This window comes from Aotus nancymaae, unplaced genomic scaffold (assembly GCF_030222135.1).
Source record: "Aotus nancymaae isolate 86718 unplaced genomic scaffold, 86718_ANA_hifiasm-v0.15.2.pri h1tg000029l, whole genome shotgun sequence".
Classification (NCBI taxonomy): domain Eukaryota; kingdom Metazoa; phylum Chordata; class Mammalia; order Primates; family Aotidae; genus Aotus; species Aotus nancymaae.
In genome coordinates, this window is record NW_026988442.1 from 79,479,276 (window position 1) to 79,506,840 (window position 27,565).

Consider the following 27,565-nt stretch of genomic DNA (forward strand, 5'->3'; position numbering starts at 1 on the left):
GGCCTCTCTCACTACCTCTTCAGGAATGTCGTGGCTCAATCTCTGCTCACTGCAACCTCTGCCTCTAAGGATTAAGTGATTCTGCTGCCTCAGCCTCCCAAGTAGCTAAGATTACAGGTGCACACCACTACCACCTGGCTAATTTTTGTATTTTTAGTAGAGACAGGGTTTTGCCATGTTTGCTAGCCTGTTCTCAAACTCCTGACCTCAAATGATCCACCCGCCTCAGCCTCCCAAAGTGCTGGGATTGCAGGCATGAGCCACCTTACTACATTTTATGGAGTAAATCATGCTGTAGTGAACATCATAAGCTTGGGAGGTTCTGAGATATCTAAGGTATTAAGGGTTATTGCACGCAATCGAGTCATAGGTTTCAAGAGGTTTACTGGCAAGCTGGACGAGTAATATATTCACAGAGATTTGAATAAAAGTTCCAAACATCCATAGAATAAGCATCCCTAGGCAGTGTTTGCTTGATGATAGCAACTAATCAGTGTGTATATTCAAGGCAACTTGAATCTATGCTCCTAGGTTGCAATCTTCAAGCTTGGCCCAAATTAACTCTGCTTATATTAATTGTGCCTCACCCAAATATGTACCCCACTGAATGCCATGCCCTTGAGGGGATGGACCAGAGTCTTAGAATGACCTATTCAGGTAGATATTGATAAAGAAGACTTTTAAAATGTGGTGGAATCCAAGTTTGATTTCAATGATGGTAAGATTTTAATAAGGGGGGAAGAGGATTTTTTTCCAAGTGAGCAAAACTATTAAGACAAAGAAAAAAAAAAGATGTGTTCAGAGGCAAGTATAAAACTGGTTTGGCATATATGCAGAGAAGCAGTGGGAAATAAGACAGGTCAGGTGAGTTCTGTAGAGACTGAAGTGTGCTTTGGAAACTAGGCAAGAGAGTTTTTAATTTATATGTGATGAAAACCTAAGGGTATGTAAGTAAGAGAGAAAGGCTTTTAGTAGATTAGAAAGTACTGAGTGTCCACTTGATGTCTACCCAGTGAGGTGGTATTGTGGAAGTACTGCAAAATGCATGGAGCCTGCCCTTAGGGAAATCATGTTACAGACAAAACTGATTATCAAATTGGGCAGGTATTTGCTAAGTTAGAAGCTACTGAATCTAAATGTACTTCTCTAGTATCCTCCATCAAAATAATATATTTTGGTTAAAATACTTCGAGTTCTTTCAAAGCCCACTATCTGTCATGTGATGCTATACTAGAGTCAGGCTGAAATTTGGTGTCTATAAAAGTGTGTTTCATCAGTCTTAAGATCTCTATGTTAATGTTAATGCTGGTCAGCTGTGCCTGAATTCCAAGGGGAGGAGGGTATAATGAAGTATGTCTGACCCTCACTTCCCATCATGGCCTGAAATAGTTTTTCTGGCTAAGTTTGGAATATCTTTGGCCAAGAGAAGGGGTTGATTCAGTTAATTAGGGAATTCTATTTTTGGTTTACATCTCTTGGTACTCTGTACCATGCTGCAAACCAAATCAATGCTAATTTTGAAAACAGTCTCACTTGATTATCATTTTTTATTGTTTCTTATTGTTGAAGGCAAAGTTGGTAGGGAATTGGATAAGAAAGTAAAAGGTCCATCTGATTGGCTCCTGAGCAATTTAAAATGGCACTGTCTATGCCCACCCTGTGCCTTCCAGAAGTTGACCAAGCACCCTGCCAGCTGAGTGGCCCATGCCAGCAGATTAGAGCATGGTAAGAGGAACTCATTGACAGCTACACCCAGTTCCCAACATGGTCTTGACCTCAGCTTCTAACTTGTTCCCTCATCTCCCATCTTTGGTGTGTTAGTTCATTTTCATGTTGCTATAAAGAACAACTATCTCAGACTGGGTAACATATAAAGAGAAGAGGTTTAAGTGACTCAATTTCACAGGCTGTACAGGTAACATGGCTGGGGAGACCTCAGAAAATTTTCAGTCATGGTGGAAGGTAAAGGGGAAGCAAACATCTTATATGGCTGGAGTAGGAGAGAGAGAGCAATGCGGGAGGTGCTACCCACTTTTAAACAACCAGAGGCCAGGCATGGTGGCTCACATCTGTAATCACAGCACTTTGGGAGGCCAAGACAGGTGGATCACTTGAGCTCAGGAGTTTGAGACCAGCCTGGGCAACATTGCAAAACCCTGTCCCTACAAAAATCACAAAATTTACCCAGACATGGTAGATGCCTGTAGTCCCAATGTATTTGTCTGTTTTCACACTGCTGATAATGACATACCCGAGCCTGGGAAGAAAAAGAGGCTTAATTGGGCTTACAGTTCCACATGGCTGGGGAGGCCTCAGAATTATGGCAAGAGGCAAAAGGCACTTCTTACATGGTGGCACCAAGAGAAAATGAGAAGGATACAAAAGTGAAATTCCCTGATAAAACTATCAGATCTTGTGAGACTTACTACCACAAGAACAGTATGGGGGAACCACCCCCATAATTCAAATTATCTCCCACTAGGTCCCCCCAACAACATGTAGGAATTATGGGAGTACAATTCAAGATGAGATTTGGGTGGGGACACAGAGTCAGACCATATCACCCAGCTACTTGGGAGGCTGAGATGACAGAATTACTTGAGCCTAGAAGGAAGAGGTTGCAGTGAGCCAAGATCATGCCACTACACTCTGTCCTGGGCAACAGAGCCTGACCCTGTCTCAAAAATAAATGAATAAATAATAAATAACCAGACCTCATGAGAACTCACTCACTGTCACAAGAACAGCAAGGGAGAAGTCTGCCCCATGATCCAATCCCCTCTCACCCAGCCTCTCCTCCAACACTGGGGATTATAATTCCACCTGAGATTTTGGCAGAGATACAAATCCAGACTGTTTCATTCACTCCTGGCCCCTCCCAAATCTCATGTCCTTCTCACATAGCAAAATACAATTATCCTGTCTTGGTAGTTCCACAAGTCTTAACTCATTTCAGCATTAACTCAAAAGTCCACAGTCTAAAATCTCATCTGAGAAAAGGCAATTCCCTTCTGCCTATGACTATGAACCTATAAAATCAAAAACAAGTTAGTTACTTCCAAGATACAATGAGAGCACAGGCATTGGGTAAATGAACTCATTCCAAAGGGAAAAATTAGCCAAAATAAAGGGGATATAGGCCCTCTGCAAGTCTGAAAACCAGTAGGGCAGTCATTAATTATTAAAGCTCCAATATAATCTCCTTTGAATTCATGTCTCACATTGAGGCCACACTGATGCAAGGGCTGTGCTCCCAAGGCCTTAGGCATCTCTGCCTCTGTGGCTCTGCAGGGTACAGCTTCCTCAGCTACTTTCATGGGCTGGCATTGAGTGCCTGCAGCTTTTCCAGGTGCATGATGCAAGCTGTCAATGAATCTACCATTCTGGGATCTGAAGATGGCTCCACTAGGACACTGTATGGGGACTCCAAGCCCATGTTTCCCCTCTGCACTGCCCTAGTAGAGGTTCTCCATGAGGGCTCTGGAGACTTCTGCCTGAACCTCCAGGCATTTTCATGCATCCTCTGAAATCTAGGCAGAGGCTCCCACACCTCAGCTCTTGCCCTCTGTGCACCTGCAGGCTTAACACTATGTGGAAGCCATCAAGGCTTATGACTTGCACCCTCTGGAGCAGTAGCCTGATGTGTATCTGGGGGCCCTTCTAGCCACAGCTGAAGCTGGAGTAGCTGGGATGCAAGGAGCAGTGTTCTGAGGTTGCTCAGGGCAGCGGGGCCCTGGACCCAGACTGTAAAACCATTTTTCCCTCCTAGGCCTCCAGGCCTGTAATGAGAGAGGTTGCCATGAAGGTCTCTGAAATGCCTTCAAGGCATTTCCCCCCATTGTCTTGGCCATTAACATTAGGCTCCTCTTTATTTATGCAAATTTCTGCAGCCAGCTTGAATTACTCCCCAGAAAATTGTTTTTTTCTTTTCTACCACATGGCAGGGCTGCAAATTTTCCAAACTTTTACACTCTGCTTCCCTTTTAAATATCTTCTATTTCCAGGTCATTTCTTTGCTCACAAATATAAGCATAATCTGTGAGAAGCAGCCAGGCTGTACCTTGAACGTCTTGCTGCTTAGAAATTTCTTCAGCAAGTTACTCTAAATTATCACTCTCACGTTTAAAGTTTCACAGATCTCTAGGGCAGGGGCACAATGCTTCCAACCTCTTTGCTAGTGCATAACAAAAGTGATCTTTGCTCCAGTTCCCAGTAAGTTCCTTATCTTAATCTGAGACCACCTCAGTCATCCTTATCACTCAGTATTTTGGTCACAAGAATCTAACAAGTTTTTAGGAACTTCCTAAGTTTTTCTCATCTTCCTGTCTTCCCTTGAGCTCTCCAAACTGTTTTAACCTCTGACCGTTACCCAGTTCCAAAGTCACTTCCACATTTTCAGGTAACTTTATGCCAGTGCCCTACTCCTCAGTACCAATTTTCTGTATTAGTCCATTCTCACATTGCTATAAAGAACTACCTGAGACTGCATAACTTATAAAGAAAAGAGGTTTAATTGACTCACAGTTCCACAGGCTGTACAGGTAACATGGCTGGAGAGGCTTCAGGAAACTCAATCATGGTAGAAAATGAGGGGAAAGCAGGCATGTCTTACATTGCTGGAGTAGGAGGGAGAACCTCTAGTAGGTGCTACACACTTTTAAACAACCAGATCTCATAATAACTCACTCACTATTACAAGAACAGCAAGGGGAAATCCACCCCTATGATCCCGTCATCTCCCACCAGGCCCCTCCTCCAACATTGCAATTTGACATGAGATTTGGGTGGAGACACAAATCCAAACAATATCTTTTGGCATTTACTCTGCTCCTGATATCTGATACCACTCGCCCAGTACAACCTTGGCTCTTTCTTGTAATTTGCACTAAGGGAAACCAACATATTTCAGCCCAAAACAGAATTCTTTAACATATTTCAAGATGGATATTCAGAAGGGCTGGAAATACGAGAACAGCTGAAAAACTGTCCTTTGTCGGGGAGAGGTGCATCTGTAGAGAAAATCTGCATTGATACAGCCAGGCTTTCTCTGAGGCCCTTTCTTGTCCAGATCTAAGGAAGATTAACTGAGAATTTAATACCTTTAAAGATCTGCAAGAAACATTTACCATCTAATCTCTCTTGAGGGCTGCTATCTGTGAGATTTCCTCTACATAAAAAGACCATCTTTTCTAGCCAGTCCTCTTCTTCTTCCCCATCTGTGACCTATTTTGCTCCCAAAACCTGTTTTGCCACAATCAAACCCCCTATTCTTTCTTTAACCTTAAGATGTTCTGTAAGCTTCTGTGCCCCACTTTGCGCTTGGGGTGATCACTCTGTGATTCTTTACATTACCATGCTGTAGTCTGCTGGCATGGATCATTCAAATAGCAGGTGGCATGGTGCATGTTAATACATTTGCATACCATTTTACCTATTAACTTGTCTTTTATGAGTTGATTTTTCAGTTAACCTTCAGAGAGTAAAGGGGAAGTTTTGCACCAGCACTTAAATGCCTATCTGCTTCTTGTCATTAAGTGAACAAGTCAGCCTGAGCTTCATAGTCCCTGGGACCCTTCCTCAGCCCATATAACCAGTGGACATCCCAGATTGCCTTAAGCCCCAAAGAAAAAGATTTGGGGAAAAAAAAAAAAAGACTAAGGCCGTGACATGTGTAACATGTTATTAGATACTACTTTTCTTTTCTTCTGCTTCCAGAAGAGTCCCTCAAAATATAGAGGCAGTACCAGCCCAAACTAGGTCTACTCTGTTAATAAAAAATGTTGCGTTACCTTGTAGGTATATCAGAGTCAAAAACTGAAGATCATGTGGCCTGGGCATGCACAGTAGAAAAAGCTTTGACCTTAACAATACCTGGAACCAATGATTTCTCTCCTCAGACCAACAAGACTGGAACATGACCTGAACCTGAATGCCAGAATTTGGTAAATGGTCAAATTTGAAGCCTTCCAATCAGACCCTGCCAAGCCCACATTTCTAAATCCTTTCTCTGCCCTCTGAGCCCGTAAACTTGCCCCAAACTCCAAATCAGGGAGATGGATTTGAACCTGACTCTTGTCTCCTTACTGGCCGGTTTGCAATAAAGCCTTGCTTTTCTCGAAAGCCAGTGCCGTGGTTATTGGCTTACATGTGCATCAGGCAGCAAGCCCATTTGCTTAATAATGAAAGCATAGAACAAAAAATAGTTAACAAAGATAGTCATGGTGTAACATGAGGTATTAGACTATGGAATTTATAAGGAGAGTGTCTTAGCCAGCTTTACCATCAGCACATCACACATATCCAGCCTATATATGTAGACTAAGAATCCATAGGAGGAGTTGAAGAGATGGGTAAGTATGAATTTATTTGAAGAGTTGTCACATGATCTGAATATCACTATCAGCATCCCCACAGGGATTTGGGTGGTATTCTTCCCTTCTCAAGCCAAGCAAAGTGGGAGTTGGACACTTTGAGAGAGCATACAAAGATCTTGGCATATATTCTCTCAAGTTTAAGGAACACTGGTGCCCTGATCTTAGGGTGATGCTACAGCTAGAGGATACGGGAGGCTTGCTACTCTGATAGCCAGATAAGAAAATGGGACTTGGCTCATTCAAAAGTGGGCGAAAGATATGAACAGATACTTTACAAAAGAAGACATACATGAGGCCAACAAACATATGAAAAAGTGCTCATCATCACTGGTCATTAGAGAAATGCAAATCAAAACTACATTGAGATATCATCTCACGCCAGTTAGAATGGCGGTCATTAAAAAATCTGGAGACAACAGATGCTGGAGAGGATGTGGAGAAATAGGAACACTTTTACACTGTTGGTGGGTGTGTAAATTAGTTCAACCATTGTGGAAGACAATGTGGCAATTCCTCAAGGACCTAGAAATAGAAATTCCATTTGACCCAGCAATCCTATTACTGGGTATATATCCATAGGATTATAAATCGTTCTACTATAAGGACACATGCACACGAATGTTCATTGCAGCACAGTTTACAATAGCAAAGACCTGGAACCAACCCAAATGCCCATCGATGATAGACTGGACAGGAAAAATGTGGCACATATACACCATGGAATATTATGCAGCCATCAAAAACGATGAGTTTGTGTCCTTTGTAGGGACATGGATGAACCTGGAAACCATCATTCTCAGCAAACTGACACAAGAACAGAAAATCAAACACCGTATGTTCTCACTCATAGGCAGGTGTTGAACAATGAGAACACATGAACACAAGGAGGGGAGCATCACACACTGGGGTCTGTCGGGGGGAAATAGGGGCAGGACAGCAGGGGGTGGGGAGTTGGGGAGAGATAGCATGGGGAGAAATGCCAGATATAGGTGATGGGGAGGAAGGCAGCAAATCACACTGCCATGTGTGTACCTATGCAACAATCTTGCATGTTCTTCACATGTTCCCCAAAACCTAAAATGCAATAAAAAAAAAAAAAGAAAAGAAAATGGGACTTGGATGGGAATGGCCTGTACTTCTGGGCAGGGCAAATGAAAATGAATTTCTCATAGATCAGAAGTGGATCTTGCAGGAAAGAGCCATAATGGGTTTCTTATTGTGATATGAGGGATTCTATCTACTAGGGCTGCCTACAGGAATGGAGTGCCCCTAACAGAGAATGACTCAATAGCCAGGTGAACCAGACAGGACCTATGTCCAGGAAACTACAGGAAACATATTTCTCAGCAGAAACATTCTGTGAAAACAGAGATCTGTATTTGGAATCTACAGTATTTCTCAGCAGAAGCATTCCCTGAGAGCATAAATGTGCATTTAGTATTCCAGTAAAGATTTCACAACCAGATCTCTAGGAAAACAGCCCATATATGTAGTGTTTCTGATGTCTGTGTCATGATTCCATGGTTTTTGACTCCCACCAAGGCCAAGTTCAGTCTACTAATGTGATGTCACTGAATATGGAGTTGAGAAAATACGCACAACAAGACATCATTATAGAGTATTTCCACTCTGCAACTACAATTAGACATAAGTAAACTCAAGATAAGAGTATAAGTAATAGTAAATGTAGTTAAATAATTTGGAGGTAACGAGTACTTATTACCTTCAAGTTGAATACATTTATTTAATTATAAGTTTATATGTAATTTCATTTGTTGGGTGTTTTTTTTTTAATTATTTCATTTTGATACAGAATCTCACTCTGTCACCCAGGCTGGAGTGCAGTGGCATGATCTCAGTTCACTACAACCTCTGTCCCCTGGGCTCAAGCAATCCTCCCACCTTAGCCTCCCGAGTAGCTGGGACTTCAGGCATGTGCTACCACACTGGCTAATTTTTGTATTAATATTTTTCGTAGAAACAGGGTTTGGCCACATTGCCCACACTGGTCTCAAACTCCTGGGTGCAAGTGACCCACCCACCTCACAAAGTGCTGGGATTACAGGAATGAGCCACCATGCCTGGCCTTGTCATTTAATTATAATGATGGCTGGATTTAACAACCTCCTTGCAACAATCCCAATTTAACTAATTTAACTATCAGCTCTTGTGAGTCGGTGCAGGCCAATTCTCACATACCACTGTACAATTTCCAGAAGGCACAAAAGCCAGATTACACCCAAAGCAGTCAAGTAAGACGTTTCCTGATTCTTACCTGGCCTCCTTTCTCTACTCTGACTCCTACTTATGGAGGCATTAGAAATAGCCTCATGAGTCAGGGAAAAGTAATAGAGCAAGATGTGAAATAAAGAAATGAGGCAAGTTTTCTTCCCAATTGCAGGCTTTCAGGCCTGAAATAGGCCTTGGCTGGCAGAGGGGCATAGCTTAAATTGAGTAAGAGTTAGAAGTTACAACTTTTAGACTAAAATGGACTTACTAATATCTAAGGATATTCAGAAAAGTTAAGCAAATTCCTACTGTTTTATTCTGGGACAGCAAAGAACTAATAGAGTAAACAAGTTTAAAGGAGAAAAAGTAATAAAGAATAACATTTTATTTGTGTCCTACAAAGTTCAGTTCATTCAAGAAACAAATATACTAATTATATATTTCTGTGTAACAAATCACTCTGAAAGTTAACAGCTTAAAACATTATTTAACGATGTATGTGGGTCAGGAATTGACGGTATAGCTCAGTGGTTCTGGCACAGAGTCTCTTTATGAGACTCAAGATGTTGCCTGGACTGCTATTATCTGAAGGCTGGACTGAGACTGGAGGATCTGATTCTAAGATGGCTTGCTTACATGGCTGTCAGCAAAAGGTCTCAGTTCCTTGCTGATTGTTGGCACAAGGTCTTATTTCCTCCCGATTTGGGCTTCTCCACAGACTTTTTTTTTTTAAGAGAAAAGGTCTCACTCTGTTGCCCAAGCTGGAATGCAGTGGTGCAATCAGCTCATTGCAGCATTGAGCTCCTGGGTTCAAGCGATCCTCCCACCTCAGCCTCCCAAGTAGTTGGGACTACAGGCACACACTGCCATGGCTGGCTAAGTTGACAGAGAGAGAGAGAGAGAGAGAGAGAGAGAGAGAGAGAGAGAGAGAGAGTGTGTGTGTGTGTGTGTGTGTGTGTGTGTGTGGCTGGTTTTAAACTCCTGGCCTCAAGTGATACTCCCAACTCAGCCCCCCAAAGCACTGAGATTATGGGCATGAGGAACTGTGCCCCGCCCTTCCAAGGCTTCTTGAATATCTCTATGACATGATGGTTTGCTGGCTTTCCCCAGAGCAAGAAGTATAAGGAGAGCAAGAAAGAAGCCACAGTGTCTTTTATGACCTAGGCTCAAAAGTCACACTGTCATATTCTATTCATTAGAAGCAAGTCACTGAGTCTGGCCCATATACAACAAAAGAAAAATGAAGCTCCACTTTTTATAGCAAAAAAAAAATGTCGAGTTTCTGGACATTTTGAAACAATCTGCCTTAGTCTGTTTGCGTTGCCATAAAGGAATACCTGAGGCTGGGTAATTTATAAAGAAAAGAGGTGGGCTGGGTGCAGTGGCTCACACCTGTAATTTTGGGAGGCCAAGGTGGGCGGATCACTTGAGCCCAGAAGTTCAAGACCAACCTGGGCAACATGGTGAAACCCTGTCTCTACAAAAATTACAAAATCAGCAAAGCTTGGTAAGATGCATATGTAGTCCCAGCTACTTGGGAGGCTGAGGTGGGAGGATTACTTAAAGCCCCGGGGGCATAGTTTGCAGTAAGCCAAGATGGCATCACTGCCCTCCAGCCTGGGTGAAAGAGTGAGACCCTGTCATAAAAAAAAAAAAAAAAAAAAAGGGGCCGGGCTTGGTGGCTCATGCCTATAATCCCAGCACTTTCGGAGGCCAAGGTGGGTGGATCACGAGGTCAAGAGATCGAGACTATCCTGGTCAATATGGTGAAACCCCATCTCTACTAAAAATACAAAAATTAGCTGGGCATGGTGGCACATGCCTGTAATCCCAGCTACTCGGGAGGCTGAGGCAGGAGAATTGCTTGAACCCAGGAGGTGGAGGTTGCAGTGAGCCAAGATCAATTCACTGCACTGCAGCCTGGGTAACAAGAGCGAAACTCCCTCTCAAAAAAAAAAAAAAAGGTTTATTTGGCTCACAGTTCCCAATCCCTGGGAAAACTTGGAGTTGATATACTTCAATACAAACATAGTAGGGATACTGAACAAATTAGCAGAAATCTAGCGCTTTGATTGATTAGCTCTTTATCTTGCACCTACTCTGTGCCTGATATGGTACTTGCCATGCAATAGTAAGTAAATCAGAAATTCTCTCTCTCTCTCTTTTTTAAGGCCTGTGGGAGACCCCAGGAAGGAGACTGGAGCTGACCTCCCCGGGCTTCAACATGTAGGTCCCCAGAAATCCTCTTTGTTATTGAGCTCAGTCTCATGTAGTGGCTCTTGATTGGTTGGTTTTACCCCTCAAAAGACATCTGGCAATTTCTGTAGAAAGTTTTTGATTACCACAGAGGATAAAATGCTACTGGCATCTAGTGGGTAGAGGCAAGGGATGCTGCTAAATCTCCTACAATAATACACAGGACAGTCCCCCGACAAAGAATTATCTGGCTGGAAATGTCAATAGTGCCAATGCTGAGATACCTTGGTCAATGAGTATAAATACATTATACACAGATGTACTGCATAGTAAGCTAAAGTTTCCCTGGATGGTTCCACCTGCCAGGAATCCTCACTTAAAAATGAAATGCTTGAAATCAATGTAAACATCTCAAAACTGCAACAGAAATGGGTAAGCCAATATTAATGTATAAGGATGAGCACTGAAAATAATAAAACATTAATGAAGATAACTGAAGAGGCCGGGCTCAGTGACTATGCCTGTAATCAGAGCACTTTGATAGGCTGAGGCAGGCAGATTGCTTGAGCTCAGGAATTTGAGACCATTTTGGGCAACATGACAAAACCCCATCTCTACAAAAAATAAAAAAATTAGCCCAGCATGATGGCGTGCCTGTAGTCCCAGTTACTTGGGAGGCTGAGGTGGGAGGATAGCTTGCACCTGGGAGGCAGAGATTGCAGTGAGCTGAGATTGTGCCACTCCATGTCAGCCTGGGCGACAGAGGGAGACCCTATCTAAAAAAGAAAAATAAATAAATAAATGACTGAAGAAGACACAAATAAATGGAAATATATCCTTTGTTCACAGATTAGGAGAATTAATATAGTTAAAATCTCCATGCTACTAATTAATATAGTCAAAATCTCCATGCTGCTAAACATGATCTACAGATTCAATGCAATTCCCATAAAAATTCCAGTAACATTCTTCACAGAAATAGAAAAAAAAAATCCTAAAATTTATATGGAACCACAAAAGACCCCAGATGGCCAAGGCAATGTTGAGCAAAAAGAACAAAGCTGGAGGCATCATACCATCTGGTTTCAAATATACTACAAAGATACAGTAATCAAAATGGCATGGTACTGGCAAAACAAACAAACAAAAAATGGACACATAGACCAATGGAACAGAATAAAGAGCCCAGAAATAAATCCACTCATTTACAGTTAATTGATTTTCAACAAAGGTGCCAGGAACACACAATGAGGAAAGGACAGTCTCTTCAATAAATGATGTTGGGACAACTCAATATCCACATACAGAATGAAATTAGACCCTTATCTCTCATGTCATATTAAAAAAAAACTCAAAATGGATTAAAGACTAAAATGTAAGACTTGAAACTATAAAACTTTTAGAATAAAATGGAGAAGAGGGGAACCAGGCATGGTAGGTAGCTCATGCTTGTAATTCCAGCATTTTGGGAGGTGGAAGCAGGAGAATCACTCAAGAGTTCAAGACCAAGACCAAGACCTGGGTAGCATAGCAAGATTCCCATCTCTATAAAAAATAAAGGAATTAGCTGAGTGAAGTGGCACATGTCTGTGGTCCTAGCTACTCAGGAGACTGAGATGAGAGAATTACTTGAGCCCAGGAGTTCAAGGCTATAGTAAACTATAATGCTTCACTGCATTCCAGCTTGGGTGACAGTGAGAACTTGTCTCAAAAGAATAAAATATACAAAAAAAAAAAAAAAAAAAACCAGGGGGAAAACTCCCTGACAGTGATCTAGGCAATGATTTTTTGGATATAAATTCAAAAGCACAGGCAAGAAAAGCAAAAATAGACAAATAGGATTACGTTAAACTAAAAGCTTCTGCACAGCCAAGGAAATGATCAACAGAGTGGAGAGAAAACCTGTGGAATGGTAGAAAATATTTGTAAACCATTTATATCTGAAGGAGCTAATATGCAAAATATATAAGGAACTCAAGCAACTCAATAGTAAGAAAACAAATAACCCAATTAAAAAATGGGCAGGCCGGGTGCAGCGGTCACGCCTACAATCCCAGCACTTTGGGAGGCTGAGGAGAGCAGATCACCTGAGGTCAGGAATTTGAGACCAGCCTGGACAAAATGGTGAAGCCCCATCTCTACCAAAAATACAAAAATTGGCCAGGCTTGGTGGCAGGCACCTGTAATCCCAGCTACTCAGGAGACTGAGGCAGGAGAATCACTTGAACCTGGGAGAAGGAGATTGCAGTGAGCTGAGATCATGCCACTGCACTCCAGCCTGGATGACAAAGCAAGATTCTGTCTCAAAAATAAAAAATAAAATAAATTATTTAAAATAGACAAAAGGTTTGAATGGACATTTCTCAAAAGAAGACACATAAATGCTCAGCAAGTGTATTTTTAAAATGTTCAACATCACTAATCATTACAGAGATGCAAATTAAAACCACAATGAGATATTATCTCGCACCTATTAGAATATCAAAAAGACAAAAGTTAACAGTGGTAGAGAGAATGTGGGGAAAAAGAAAACCCTTGCCCACTCTTGGTCGAAGTGTAAATGAATATAGCCAATTATGGAAAACAGTATTGAGGTTTATTTAAAAATTAAAAATAGAACTACCATACGATCCAACAATCTCACTACTAGATATATATCCAAAGGAAATTAAATCAGTACAGTTGTGCCTTGGTACCCTCAGGGGATTGGCTCCAGAAACCCCTGAGGATAACAAAATTAGCAGATGCTCAATCTCTGATATAAAATGGAGTAGTATTTGCATATACCTCTAAGTCATCTCTAGATCATTTATAATACCTGTATAAATACATTCTCACACTGCTGTAAAGAACGTCCCTGAGACTGGGTAATTTATAAAGGAAAGACGTTTCATTGATTCACAGTTCCACATGGCTGGGGAGGCCTCAGGAAATTTACAATCATGGCAGAAGGGGAAGCAGGTACCTTCCTCACAGGACAGCAGGAGGGAAAGAAGTGCAAGCAGGGAAGTGCTAAATGCTTATAAAATGATCAGACCTCATGAGAACTCACTCACCATTACAAGAAAAGCATGGGGGAAACTGCCCCCATGATCCAATCACCTCCCACCAGGTCCCTCCCTTGACACATGGGAATTATGAGGATTACAATTCAAGATGAGATTTGGGTAGGGACACAGAGTGAAACCATATCAATACCTAACATAGTGTAAAAGCTATGTTAATAGTTGTTATACTGTATTGTCTTTTTATTTTTGTTATTGTATTGCTATTTTTATTCTTTTGTTTTCTGAATATTTTTGATTTATGGTTGATTGAATCCATGGATGTGGAACCCATGGATATGGAGGGCCAACTTTATGTCAAATAGATATTCTGTGTTCTCATGTTCATCACATCATTTTTCACAGTAGCCAAGATATAGAATCAACCTGTGTCCATCAACAGATGAATGCATTAGAAATATAATTATGCATACATAATGCATTAGAATAATATAATATATATATTATATATATATAATAGAATTTTATTCAGCCTTCAAAAATTTTGTCATTTGTGACAACATAGATGATTCTGGGAGACATTATGCTATGTGAAAAAAGTCAGGCACAGAAAGACAAATGCCACATGATCCCACTTATATGTGAAATCTAAAGGAGTTGAATTTAAAGAACCAGAGAAGAGAATGGTGGTTACCAGGTGCTGCAGGGAGGAAGGGTTGGGGACATGTTGATCAAAGAACACAAAATTTCAGTTAGTGCTCTCATGGCAAGATGGCTAGTGAGAGTACCCTTCCTGTAGTACAGGAAGTAAAAATTACATTACTAAAAGATCCTTTGTCTCAGTGCTAATTTTTCTTTGCATCTATTTCCAACAGATAGTAGGAATAAGTTCAAGTGATCTATTGTACAACTTGATGACTAAAGATAATAACAATGTATTATGTTATTAAAAATTGCTGAGAGTAGATTTTAAGTGTTTTCATCATAAAAAATAAGTATGCAAAGTAATGGATATGCTAATTAGCTCAATTTAGCCTTTCTACCATGTATACATATTTCAAGACAACATGTACATGGTAATTAAAATAAACATCAATTAAAATAAATTTTACAATGTTTTTAAAAAATATTATAGGAGCAATTGCTGGAATTTGAATATGGACTGTGCATTAGATGGTAATATGGTATCCAAGCTAAATATACTGAATTTGATCAATGTTCTGTGGTTAAATAAGAGAATATCCTTGTTCCCAGGAGACACATCAGGAAAGGGGAAAGCATAATGGCATCTGCAACATCCTCATCAAGAGTTCAACAACATTAGTAGTAGTAATAATAATATGTGTATATGTATTTTATTATGTATAGATATAAAGGGATGGTGGTAGAATAAATACTGCAGAATGCTAGCAGTTAGAGAATTGAGAGGAAGAGTATATGAGGATTCATCGTACTGTTCTTGGCAACTGTTGTATAGATTCACATTTTCTTTTTCTTTTCTTTTCTTTTCTTTTTTGTGAGACTGAGTCTCGCTCTATTGTCCAAGCTGGAATGCAATGTCTCCACCTCGGCTCACTGCAACCTCCCCCTCCCAGGTTTAAGCGATTCTCCTGCTTCAGCCTCCTGAGTAGCTGGGATTACAGGTGCCCACCACTAATTAGCACCAGGCTAATTTTTGATTTTTGTACTTTTAGTAGAGACGGGGGTTTCTTCATTTGGCCAGGCTGGTCTCAAACTCCTGACCTCAAGTGATCCACCTGCCTCAGCCTCCAAAAGTGCTGAGATTACAGGCATGAACCACTGCGCCCAGCCTTACATTTTCAAAATAAAAATTTTTTTAATTACATATATCTGGCTGGTCGCAGTGGCTCACCCCTGTAATCCTAGCATTTTGGGAGGCAGAGGCAGGTGGATCACTTGAGGTCAGGAATTCAAAACTAGCCTTGCCATCATGGTGAAACCTCCTCGCTACTAAAGATACAAAAAATTGGTGGGGTGTAGCGTCAGTCACCTGTAATCCCAGCTACTCCAGAGGCCAAGGCAGGAGAATCACTTGAACCCAGGAGGTGGAAGTTGCAGTGAGCTGAGATCGTGCCACTGCACTCCAGCCTGGATGACAGAGCAAGACTCTGTCTCAAAAAAAAAAAAAAATTACATATATCCCTAAAATATTATAAGGAAAATTAACTTAAGCTTGGTGGTTGCTTGAATGCATCCAGCAAAAAAGAGCCAAAGCTTCCTGGAATGGAAATTGCATGTTTGCCATCTACTACAAACAGGATTTACTTATGTGGCTACAGCAAGGTTCATATGTAAGATGGAATTAAACCAATTAAGGAAAAGTTGTGCTTGTCTCTCTAAATAAAATTAGGCAATTTATTTCAAATCTGCAGTTGGATGACAGACTGTAAAACGTGGTTGGAGGGTTTCTCTAGCTCCCTGTTTTAGCTAAAGAGTCCAGTTATTATTCTAATGCTGTCAAGAAAAAAAAAATTGTTTGCCCACACCTCCTTGAATCTCTAAAGTGGTAGATCAAAGAACATGGCCAAGGAAAAAGTCAGAAGCCTTGGGACAAAAGATCTAATTTTCTTTTCTTTTCTTTTCTTTTTTAATCCCTCACCTCAAGCTCTGAAAATATTTTGACCTCCACTGTGGTGCTAATTCCTTTAGATTATGGTTTTAATATTTGATGCTATGACACTCCTAAGTACTCTGTATTTCTTCAAGGGTTTCTTTTATTTTTTTGAGACAGGGTCTCATTCTGTCACCCAAGCTGGAGTGCAGTGATGCAATCACAGCTCACTGTAGCCTCCAACTCCTCAGACTCAGATGATCCTATCATACCCTTTACCCCCAAAACTCTAGATAAACTCTACTATGATCTAGAATGACTCTAGACTATTATATACTCTTCTTATCTCATAATAGTGAAAATAATTGATCATCCTCATCATTCCAAGTTTGGAACATCATTAATTGTTTGATACATTCATTCAATAAACATTTAGTGAGTACTGAGCCCCCTCCTCTACCAGCCTTTCATTATCTTAGTAAAGGAACTTTCAAGGCATGCTAAAGTGGGGAAGGGTTGCTCTTTATTCACCTCTGTTCCTCACACCTTGTTACATCAACCAGTTCTACCAGCTTTTACCCTCCAAACATTTCCTGAGTCCAGCCCTTTTTCACAACCTCCACCTTCACACTCTGGTCCCAAACCACCATCACCTCTTGCCTTGACTACCAGAACTGCTCCTGATGGAACTGCTTCCATTCTTGCCCTATAGTCTATTCTCGAAACTTGAAATATCTAGGAAGATCTTCTAAAAATGTGAATCAGATTACATCACTCTCATTCTCAAAAGCCTCCCACTGTTCCCAGCACAGTGAATAATCCATATTTCTTATTGAAACCTTCAAAGTCCTAAATACACTGCCCTCTACCTACCTCTCCCACTTAATCCCAGCTCACAAGATTCCAGCCAAAGCACCTTCTTGCTGTTCCTTCATTTTTCTTTGCCTAGGACATTTGCATTCTCTTCTCCAACATTATTTCCAAAGTGTTCCAACATTACTTCCTCAGAGAGGTTTTTCCGAATCCATCCAATCTAAAATTACTTCTCCTGGCTAGGTGTGGTGGCCCATGCCTGTAATCCCAGCACTTTGGGAGGCCAAGGTGGGAGGATCACTTGAGGTCAGGGGTTTGAGACCAGCCTGGCCAACATGGTGAAAGCTTGTCTCTACTAAAAACACAAAAATTAGCTGGGCATGGTGGTGTGCACCCATGGTCCCAGCTACTCAGGAGGCTGAGGCAGGAGAATCACAAATCTAGGAGATGAAGGTTGCAGTGAGCCAGTATCATGCCACTGTACTCCAACCTGGGCGACAAGAGTGAGACTCCATCTCAAAAATTAAATAAATAAATAAAATAAAATCACTTCTCCCAGTCTAGCCTGCGCACTTGCATCCCCCTACCCCCAACACACTCCCATCACTCTCCATGCTCCTACCTTCCCATATTCTTTTTAAAACAACACTTATGGCCAGACGTGCCGGCACACGCCTGTAATCCCAGCACTTGGGGAGGCCGAGGCCAGCAGATCACCTGAAGTCAGGAGTTCAAGACCAACCTGGCCAACCTGGCGAAACCCGTTCTCTAGTAAAAATACCAAAAAAATTAGCCAGGCATGGTGGTGGGTGCCTGTAATCCCAGCTATTTCGGAGGCTGAGGCAGGAGAATCTCTTGAATCTGGGAGGCAGAGGTTGTAGTGAGCCGAGATTGTGCCACTGCACTCCAACTTGGGTGACAAGAACAAAACTCTATCTCAAAAAAAAAAAAGCACTTATCCCTAACTGTAATTACAGAGACAGAGAGAGAGAGAAAGAGTGTGTGTGTGTGTTTATGTGCGTGCATGTGTGTGTCTGTGTTTTCCCAAAAGAATATCAGCCCCATGAGTGCAGAAACTTTTTCTATCTTGTACACTGTTGCATTTCCAGCACCTTGATCAGTGCCTAAAGCATAGGAGCTCAATTAATATTTATTGTTTAATTTTTATTTTTTTAGAGACAAGGTCTTGCTATGTCACCCAGGCTGGAGTACAGTGGCACAATTATAGCTCGCTGCAACCTCAAACTCCTGAGTTCAAGCATCCTCTACCCTTAGTCCCTTGAGTAGGTGGGACTACAGAAGCATGCCACCATGTCCAGCTAATTAAGAAAACATTTTTTTTTAACAGATGGTGTCTTACTATGTTGCCCAGGCTGGTCTTAAACACCTGGCCTCAAGCAATTATCCTGCCTTGGCCTCCTGAAGTGCTGGGATTACAGGAGTGAGTCACTGGGCCTGGCTTCAATTAATATTTGTTGATAAAATAAATGTATGACAAATGCCCCTGTGGGAAGTAGAAGAGTTCCTCTTTAAAGCTTCCTTTCTTGTTAAAGCATAAATCATAAATGTGCTAATAAGTCTTTGCTAAGCCCTATCCTATGTAGCTGTTAGACATGCTTATAGGCACGTAGTACATGTCCTTGTACTTTAACCAAGATACCAGTGCTGGATGTGCTTACAGGCATGTTCCAGCTCACAGCCTATGCCCCTTACCTATTTTAAAAAGTTTTAAGTTGTTAGCCAATCGGGTTTTAGTTTAGATTGTGAGGTCTGGCTCCAGCTAACGGAGGTCAGACACAGCAGTAGGGACAACCCCCAATGCATAAGAAATAAATATGCCTGCTTTCTCTTTGTTCATTGTATTCTCATGGCAAGATGGCTAGCAAGAGTACCCTTCCTGCAGTTCAGGAAGTAAAATTTGCTTGCTGAGAAAGATCCTCTGTCTCTGTGCTGATTTTTTGGTGTGTGGCACCAAGCATCTGTTTCCAACACTACCTGACAGTTTTTTTAAAGAAGCCCTCTGCTCCAGTGTAGCTAGCTTCAACTGATGTTGTTAAAACCATTATCCTCAGCTTCGCAGAACTCTTGCTGCTACTGCTCCCTTGTTCTCCTAGTAGCTCTTAAAGGCCAGGAATATGAAAGAGCAGAGAGAGAGAGAGAGAGAGAGAAATTCAGTCTGGAGGAGATCCATTCACTTTTCAACTTCACATTACACACTGGTGACAGAGTAGGTGTCCGAACACACAGGATTATTTGAGACAACAGGAAAGGCAACTTTGATAAAGAAAAAATATCTTCTCTCCTAGACTATCATCACATCTGAAATTCTACTCTTAAGGATTAAATTATTAAGTTGTCTACATCAAGGTATTGATTCTCCTTCAATTATTCACACCATTAACTGGTTCTTAAAAAATGCTGTTCTCCCTTCTCAGTGCCTAGCACATGCCTTGCACATAGAGGTATGCAATAAATATTTGTTCAATGAATGAACAGACTCCTCTTTGTGAATTTACTACCTCCTTTTCCTCACCATTTACTTGAGTCTCTATTGTGCATGTGTCCCCTTTACCACTCTGAACTCTCATGCCTTTAATCATACTCTGGACATTTTGCCACAATAAATATGCTAGCTACTGGGTAACAGCAAAGACCTTGGCAGCTGACATGAAGGGCACAGATGCTTTTCTGAAATCTAATCTCTCCAGTCTAACATTTTAGCTTGCCAAGAAACTGATTCCAGCACATGTGTTCCACACGTATCTGCCCAACTTCCTCATCAGAACCCTCTATTCTAAGGTGGCTGGCCTCTCACTGTCCCCCGAGTCATTTGTCCCTCCACCTTTATAACTGCTTCCATGTTTCTTTATTCCCTTTCTTTCTTCTGCCCATGGAAATGACATCCATTCTTTAGGGTATGGATCAAAGAACAACTATTCCATAAATCCACCTTGGACTATGCTATGCTAATTCATCTCACTTTCTTCTGAAATCCCCCGGGAAAAGCATTAGTATCACTTGTTTGAACACGTATTTACATATTATCCAGGTCATAATTTAATTGTTCCTGCCTTTATCTTGTCTCTTCATCTTGTCTGTATAAGCAGAGAATATATTTTATTTTTCTTAGCTATTTACTCTATATTTCGTACAGAGCCTAGCTGGTTGCTTTTACTCAATGCTAGAGCTCAATTAGTACTTTTTTAAATTGAATCGAACAATGAATTAAATACATTTGACTATAGAAGAGATGTAGCTGTTGTCACAAAGGTCTGGCTAAAGCCAAAGATGAATTCTAGTGGTCAGCATTAATAGCAAGATGTCACATAGACGAACCCTGTTTCAAGTCAGAGGTTGCAGGGGGCCAAAATCTCGCCACTACACTCCCGCCTGGTGACAGAGCAAGATTCCGTCTCAAAAAAAAAAAAAGTCTCTGTTTCAAGACTGAGGAGGGATGAAGCCTGATAGGAGACATGACAGAGATCTTTCTCTGTAGTCAGCCCCCACAAATATAGCTTGACTTTCCTTCTGAAATACAGTGGAAATAATTATATTGCCAGATTAAATATATTGAATTTTTACAGCATATTTTTACACATAATTTATCCTGGTAACCAAATTACTTAATCTTTCAAAAGTAACCTCTCTTCAGATACATTAAAAAATAAGTTGAACTTCCGTCACTGGATCTGCCTATCCATTATAACATCAAGTGCTGAATGCCTGATTTCAGGTCTGCAATATCCTGTCATACCAGAAGCAAGGAAGCTATCAAAGATGAGTGTGGCCATGTCAAAAAGATTCTGAAACCTCTTCATGAGGCTCCACCTGGAAAAAGATGGAGCAATTTTACCAATAATCACAGTAGGAATTGCCACAGATTAAAATATATCGAGTATGTTTAAAATCCATAAATTAATTTTTAAAAATACTTTAAAAACTCATTGTCACCTTTCTGAGTTTTGTTTGTTTGTTTTTGAGATGGAGTCTGCCTCTGTCACTTAGGACGGAGTACAGTGGCACAATCTTGGCTCACTGCAACCTCCACCTCCTGGATTCAAGCGATTCTCCTGACTTAGCCTTCCAAATAGCTGGGACTACAGGCACATACCACCATGCCCAGATAATTTTTATATCTTTTTAGTAGAGTCAGGGTTTCACCATGTTTGCCAGGCTGGTCTCAATCTCTTGATCTCAAGTACTCTGCCCACCTCAGCCTCCCTCCCAAAGTGCTGGGTTTACAAATGTGAATCACCACACCTAGCCATTCGTCACCTTTCTAAAGTGCTAAACATTAAGTAAGCATTTCGAAAAACTTGTTATTTTCTCTTTCTAGAAATATTGTTGCTATTTAATAAAGGAAGAAGAATAGTGGAATATCACTGACTCTGATAGATTATGTTATTGATGCAAGTCTTCACCCATTCTGGTATCCACGCCTTTCTTTCTTTCCCTCCCTCCCTCCCTCCCTCCTCCGCTTCCTTCCTCCCTCCCTCCCTCCCCCTTCCTTCCTTCCTTCCTTCCTTCCTTCTTCCCTCCTCTCTCTCTCTCTTTCTTTTTTGAGACAGGGTCTCACTCTATCACCCAGGCTGGAGTGCAGTGGCGCAATCTCAGCTCATTGTAACTCCCTCCTGCAGAGCTGCCAGGTGTCAAGGTGGTCAATTAGGACAAGACTAACTGAAAGTAACAATTAAGGCTTATTCACTTACTGTGACAATTTAGGCGACAGACAAAAGAGAAAGGTACCAGCTCCCCAGTGTCCCAGTTTTCCCAGGGAACAACACTGAACTGGGTCAGGTGGGTGCAGCACAGACAGTGGGAATCATCTCACTGCTGAGGAACCCTGAAAAAAAATGGAGTAAGGGACTGGGAGGAGGGATAGAGGGAAGGGCTCAGAGTCCAAAAGTACTGAGTCAAAGTACAGAAAAAGGCCTCAGTCAAGGCCCCCAATAAGGCGATCTTGGAAGATGCACATCGGAAGTACCTTAGCTGAGGCCCTCCAATAAAGAAACCTCTGAATGGAGGTACCTAAGTTAGGAATCCAGAATGTGTAAGGACATGGCTGGCCTGCGGAGAGGGACATGGGTCCTTAACTGTTACTTCCTCCAGAGACTATAATGCACTGGCTGTGCACTAAGTGTGGTGTGAAGAGGGCAGCTTCCCCCCATGAGTCTTGCCAGGTAAAGCTTTCTAATTCCCCATCATCTGGTCTGGAAGGTCACACATAAGATTTTGGACTGGAAGCTGACTCCTTACCTTCCACTCGAGGCAAGATTACTTTGCCACCTCTTGACTTTGGATTTGGCCGTATGACTTGCTTTGGCCCACAAGATGAAGTGAAGGTGATGGTAAATAAGTGAAATACATATTTGCTATTGTATGCTGCTGAGATCCTTTGATTCTTTTCTTATGCAGGTATAGCTAACTAATACAATCTTCATTTTGCAACCCAAATTAATTGATGGATCAAGGCAATGATTATCAATGGCTGCTAGCATCACAGAACAAGAGACAATCTGATATGATGTGTCTCTGATACAAGTATACACCCCACTGTGAAATAGCATTGCCAAAGATCAAAATAGTGTTGCCAAAGTATACACCACCACTGTGAAATAGCCTTGCCAAATTTCACCACTGTGAAATGGATAAAGGCTCTAGATCTAACTACCAACTTACAGGAGACACGGGTGATAGGAGAATGTGTTAATAATGCTAAAATCCAGGATGGGTGCAGTGGATCACGCCTGCCTGTAATTCCAGCATTTTGGGAGGCTGAGGTGAAAGGATCACTTGAGGACAGGAGTTCGAGACCAGCCTGGCCAACATAGGAAAACTCTGTCTCTACTGAAAATACAAAAAATTAGTGGGGCATGGTGGTGCATGCCTGTAGTCCCAGCTACTCGAGAGGCGGAGGCAGGAGAATCACTTGAACCTGGGAGGTTGAGGTTGCAGTGAGCCAAGATCATGCCACTGCATTCCAGCCTGGATGACAGAGCAAGATTCTGTCTCAAACAACAACAACAAAACAATGCTAAAATCCAGATTATGGAAAATTCTGAGGACAAATGATATAGTTTCTCAAATAATTTGAAACAGAAAAAAAAATAGAGAAAACTATTAAAAGAGACTTAGGAAATATAAAAATCTGCCAGGCATGGTGGCTCATGCCTGTAATTCCAGCACTTCGCGAGGCTGAGGCAACCACATCACTTGAGGTCAGGAATTTGAGACCAGTCTGGCCAACACGGCAAAACCCTGTCTCTACTAAGAACACAAAACATAGCTGGGCATGCACCTGTAATGCCAGCTATTCGGGAGGCTAAAGCAGGGGAATCGCTTGAACCCAGGAGATAGAGGTTGCAATGAGCCAAGATTACACCACTGCACTCCAGCCTGGGTGAAAAAGTGTGACTCTATCTCAAAAAAAAAAAAAATCTAAAAATCAATTACCATATATGGACCTTATTTAGATCCCACTTAAAACAAAATTTTCAAGAAAATTTTGAAACAAAAAAGATTATTTGTAGCTGAGCATGACGGCTCACACCTGTAATCTTTGGAGGCTGAGGCGTGAAGATCACTTGGGCCCAGGAGTTCAAGACCAGCCTGGGCAATATAGTGAGACACTTGTCTCTACAAAATAATAATAATAATGATAATAATACAATTATTTCAAAAGATTATTTGTGATTTGAACAATGGATATTTGATATTTTAGGGAATTATTGCTAATTATTTTAGGAGTGTTAATGGTTCTGTGGTTGTTCTATTTTATCTATTGCAGCATAATAAATAATCCCAAAACTCTGTGGGTTAAAACAACCACCATTTTTAAATCTTACAACTTTGTGAGCCAGGAATTTTGAATAGGGCTCAGCTGGATGGTTTTTCTGCTTCATTCTGGCACTAACCTAAGCCACTTGGTGGTATTTACTTGGCAGATGGGCAGAGCTGAAAGGTCTTAAATGGTTTGACTTACATGTCTGATGCCATGGAAAGGAAGACTGGAAGGCTAAGCTCAATTGAGACTTTATACCGGAGCACTGACATGTGATCTCATCAGTGTAGCAGTTTCAGGGTTTCCAGACTTCTTATATGGAAGCTTAGCGTTCTCAAAGAATGTACCCTAAGAGGTCCAGATGGCAGCTTCAAAGCTTCTTAAGACCTAACTTCAGAAGTGCTGGAATAATACTTCTGCCACATTCTACTGATCAAGCAAGTCCCTATGGCAAGATGAGATTCAAGATGAGAGGAATTAGACTTCCCCTCTCAATGAAAGAAGTAGAAAAAAATCTAAGACCATCTATAATCTACCACCATGGTTTTTTTTTGTTTTTGTTTTTTGTTTGTTGGTTTGTTTTTGAGACCGAGTTTTGCTCTTGTTGCCCAGGCTGGAGTGTAATGACACGATCTTGGCTCACCGCAACTTCTGCCTCCCAGGTTTAAGTGATATACTGCCTCAGCCTCCCGAGTACCTGGGATTACAGGCAGGTGCCACCACGCCCAGGTAATTTTATGTATTTTTAGTAGAGATGGGGTTTCTCCATGTTGGTCAGCCTGATCTCGAACTCCCGACCTCAGGTGATCTGCCCACCTTGGCCTCCCAAAGTGCTGGGATTACAGGCGTGATCCACCTCACCTGGCCCATGGTTATATTTTTAAAAGAGTCTCTTATCTTTTAGAGGTATATACTAACTAAAGTATTTATATATGAAAATATTTCCTTCAAAATATTTGGCATAGTAAGGAGATGGAGTATAGATGAAAGAGGATTAGCCAAGAATTTATCATAGTTGCAGCTGGATGATAGGTATATGGGGAGTTCATATTATTCTACTTTTATGTGCGTTTGAAATTTTTCATAAAAAGAAATTTTTTAAAAATTAAAAATTTTTTTTCCCAAAAGCTATGTAATGTGAAAGACAAGGACACCAGAAACACCTCTAGTACCATGAATTTGGCATATAATATGTCTTTACTGTTATTGAACATTTAGAGAGCCTGAATAAATTACTACTATGGTAGTAAGAATTTGAAGGAGAAAGTTTCATTTCCTTAAATTACTACTATGCAATTATATATACGGTTTGAATTTACAGATACTTTGCATTTGATATATTGTTAGTAATTTTAGAGTTTCATAAAATGCTTTCAATACCTAATACAGCACAAACTTCAACTGGGTGCCGGTTATGTGGCTTAAAAAGTTTACTTTTAAATGGTTGTATTGGTCACATCCTTCCAGGAAAAGAGTCAGCTATTTTTCAGTTAAAAATTAACATGCTTTAATAACCACATTTTTCCTTAAGGCACAATACGATGACTGAATTTCTTTCCTTGCCACTTACAAAATCTTTAATCCCAGCACAACATAAATGAATAACTAAATGAAAATAAGAATTGCATGACACCTGAATGTGTAAAATGCATGCAGCATTTTCAACTTCCCTAAACTCTGGGTAACCACTTATTTTCATGTTCACTGTGTCTGTTGTTGAACAATGTGCAACTCTAAATAAGCTGATTCTTGTTGATCTCTCTTGATGCATAAAGATAGAGGACAGGCCACTAACACTTACATTACTGTGTGACCAGATGCCCATAACTACTGCATTGATATTGTGCCTTATGGAGGATTTCAAATCCACACAGTTTCTGGAATTGATGCCAACACTTTTTGTTACACTGTAATGAACGGGAGTCCTAAACAGTGGGTGGGGAAGTTCCAGCTCCATTTAATAAATATACAGTGATTCAGAAGAAAAACAGCTTGGGGAGAAGGCAAATGACTTGTCTTTGGTGCCATGTTTGCATGTAGTAACTCCATTCCCATCTCAACACTATGAAAGCCCTCTATGGAAGCATCTCCTTCCCACAATACTTCTGCATGATGCTAAAGTAGGAAAATTAGAGAATGAGTTAGGTTAATTAGCCATGTGACCTTGAGGAAGACATTTACACTTTCTATGCCTCAGTTTTTCTGTTTTGTTTTGTTTTGTTTTGAGATGAAATTATGCTCTGTCACCCTGGCTGGAGTGCAGTGGCACAATCGCAGCTCACTGCAACATCTGCCTCCCAGGTTCAAGTGATTCTCCTGTCTCAGCATCCCGAGTAGCTGCGACTAAAGGGGCATGCCACCACACCCTGCTAATTTTTGTATTTTTATTAGAGATGGGGTTTCACCATATTCATCAGGCTGGTCTCAAACTCCCGACCTCAGGTGATCCACCTGCCTCGGCCTCCCAAAGTGCTGGGATTACAGATGTGATCCATCATGGCAAGTCTTTGCCTCAGTTTTATCATCTATATAATAAAGGCTACAATCTCTGTTTCACCTATCACACAGAACTGTTAGGACCATCAACTTGTATAATGGTCTCTGAAACAATTGTGAAAACCTTGTAGCTCTCTATAAGTTATTATTTGAATTAGTATTCAACATACATAAACATTTTCTACTAAAGGAAATCTATAGCTATTTTACCCAGGAAAGAATTTTCTTCATTTCCACTCCCTCTAGTATTTTCCATCATTTTCCCTTGGATAATTAAGTGTAATCACTTAATTATCAAAGGCGCAATGGCTTACACCTGTAATCCCAGCAATTTGGGAGGCTGAGGCCAGTGGATCACCTGAGGTCTGGAGTTCCAGACCAGCCTGGCAAAGATGGTGAAACCCATTCCCTACGAAAAATACCAAAAAAATTAGCTGGGCATGGTGGTGGGTGCCTTTAATCCCAGCTACTCAGGAGGCTGAGACAGGAGAATCTCTTGAACCTGGGAGGTGGAGGTTGTCGTGAGCCAAGATGACACCACTGCACTCCAGCCTGGGCAATAAGAGTGAAACTCTGTAGCAAAAAAAAAAAAAAAAAAAAAAAAAAAATTGAATTACAAGGACATGAAAGTGACTTCTAGCCACCTACTAAATATTTATTCTGTCCTTCTTCTGTTCCAAAAGAACCAGATTTTATTCACAGTGACAATGTGCCCAGTTAAAATGCTGTATTTCCTGTTCCGTCTTATTACTAATTATGATCTTGTAACTAAGGCCAATATTGTAACAGGTTATTTAGAGATTTGGAGGTAAACACCAAAACAATCAGATGAAAGAGTTAAAATCACATTTTCCCCTCTTTTGTCACTGTGTCTACTTGCTAGGCATACATTTCTGTGCAGATCCCACAGTTTTTCCAAAATGTTCTCAACTAGCTGCTGAATGTGGAAAATTTTGAAGGATTCGTTCATATTAAAGCATTAATGGCTAATAGTAATATAATGTTTGAAACCCTTTAAGGATGATTGAACTTAATATGATCAAAAGAAGTAAGAGCTTAAGAGAATTCAGTTTTCATATATCATAATAAAAATGTGATA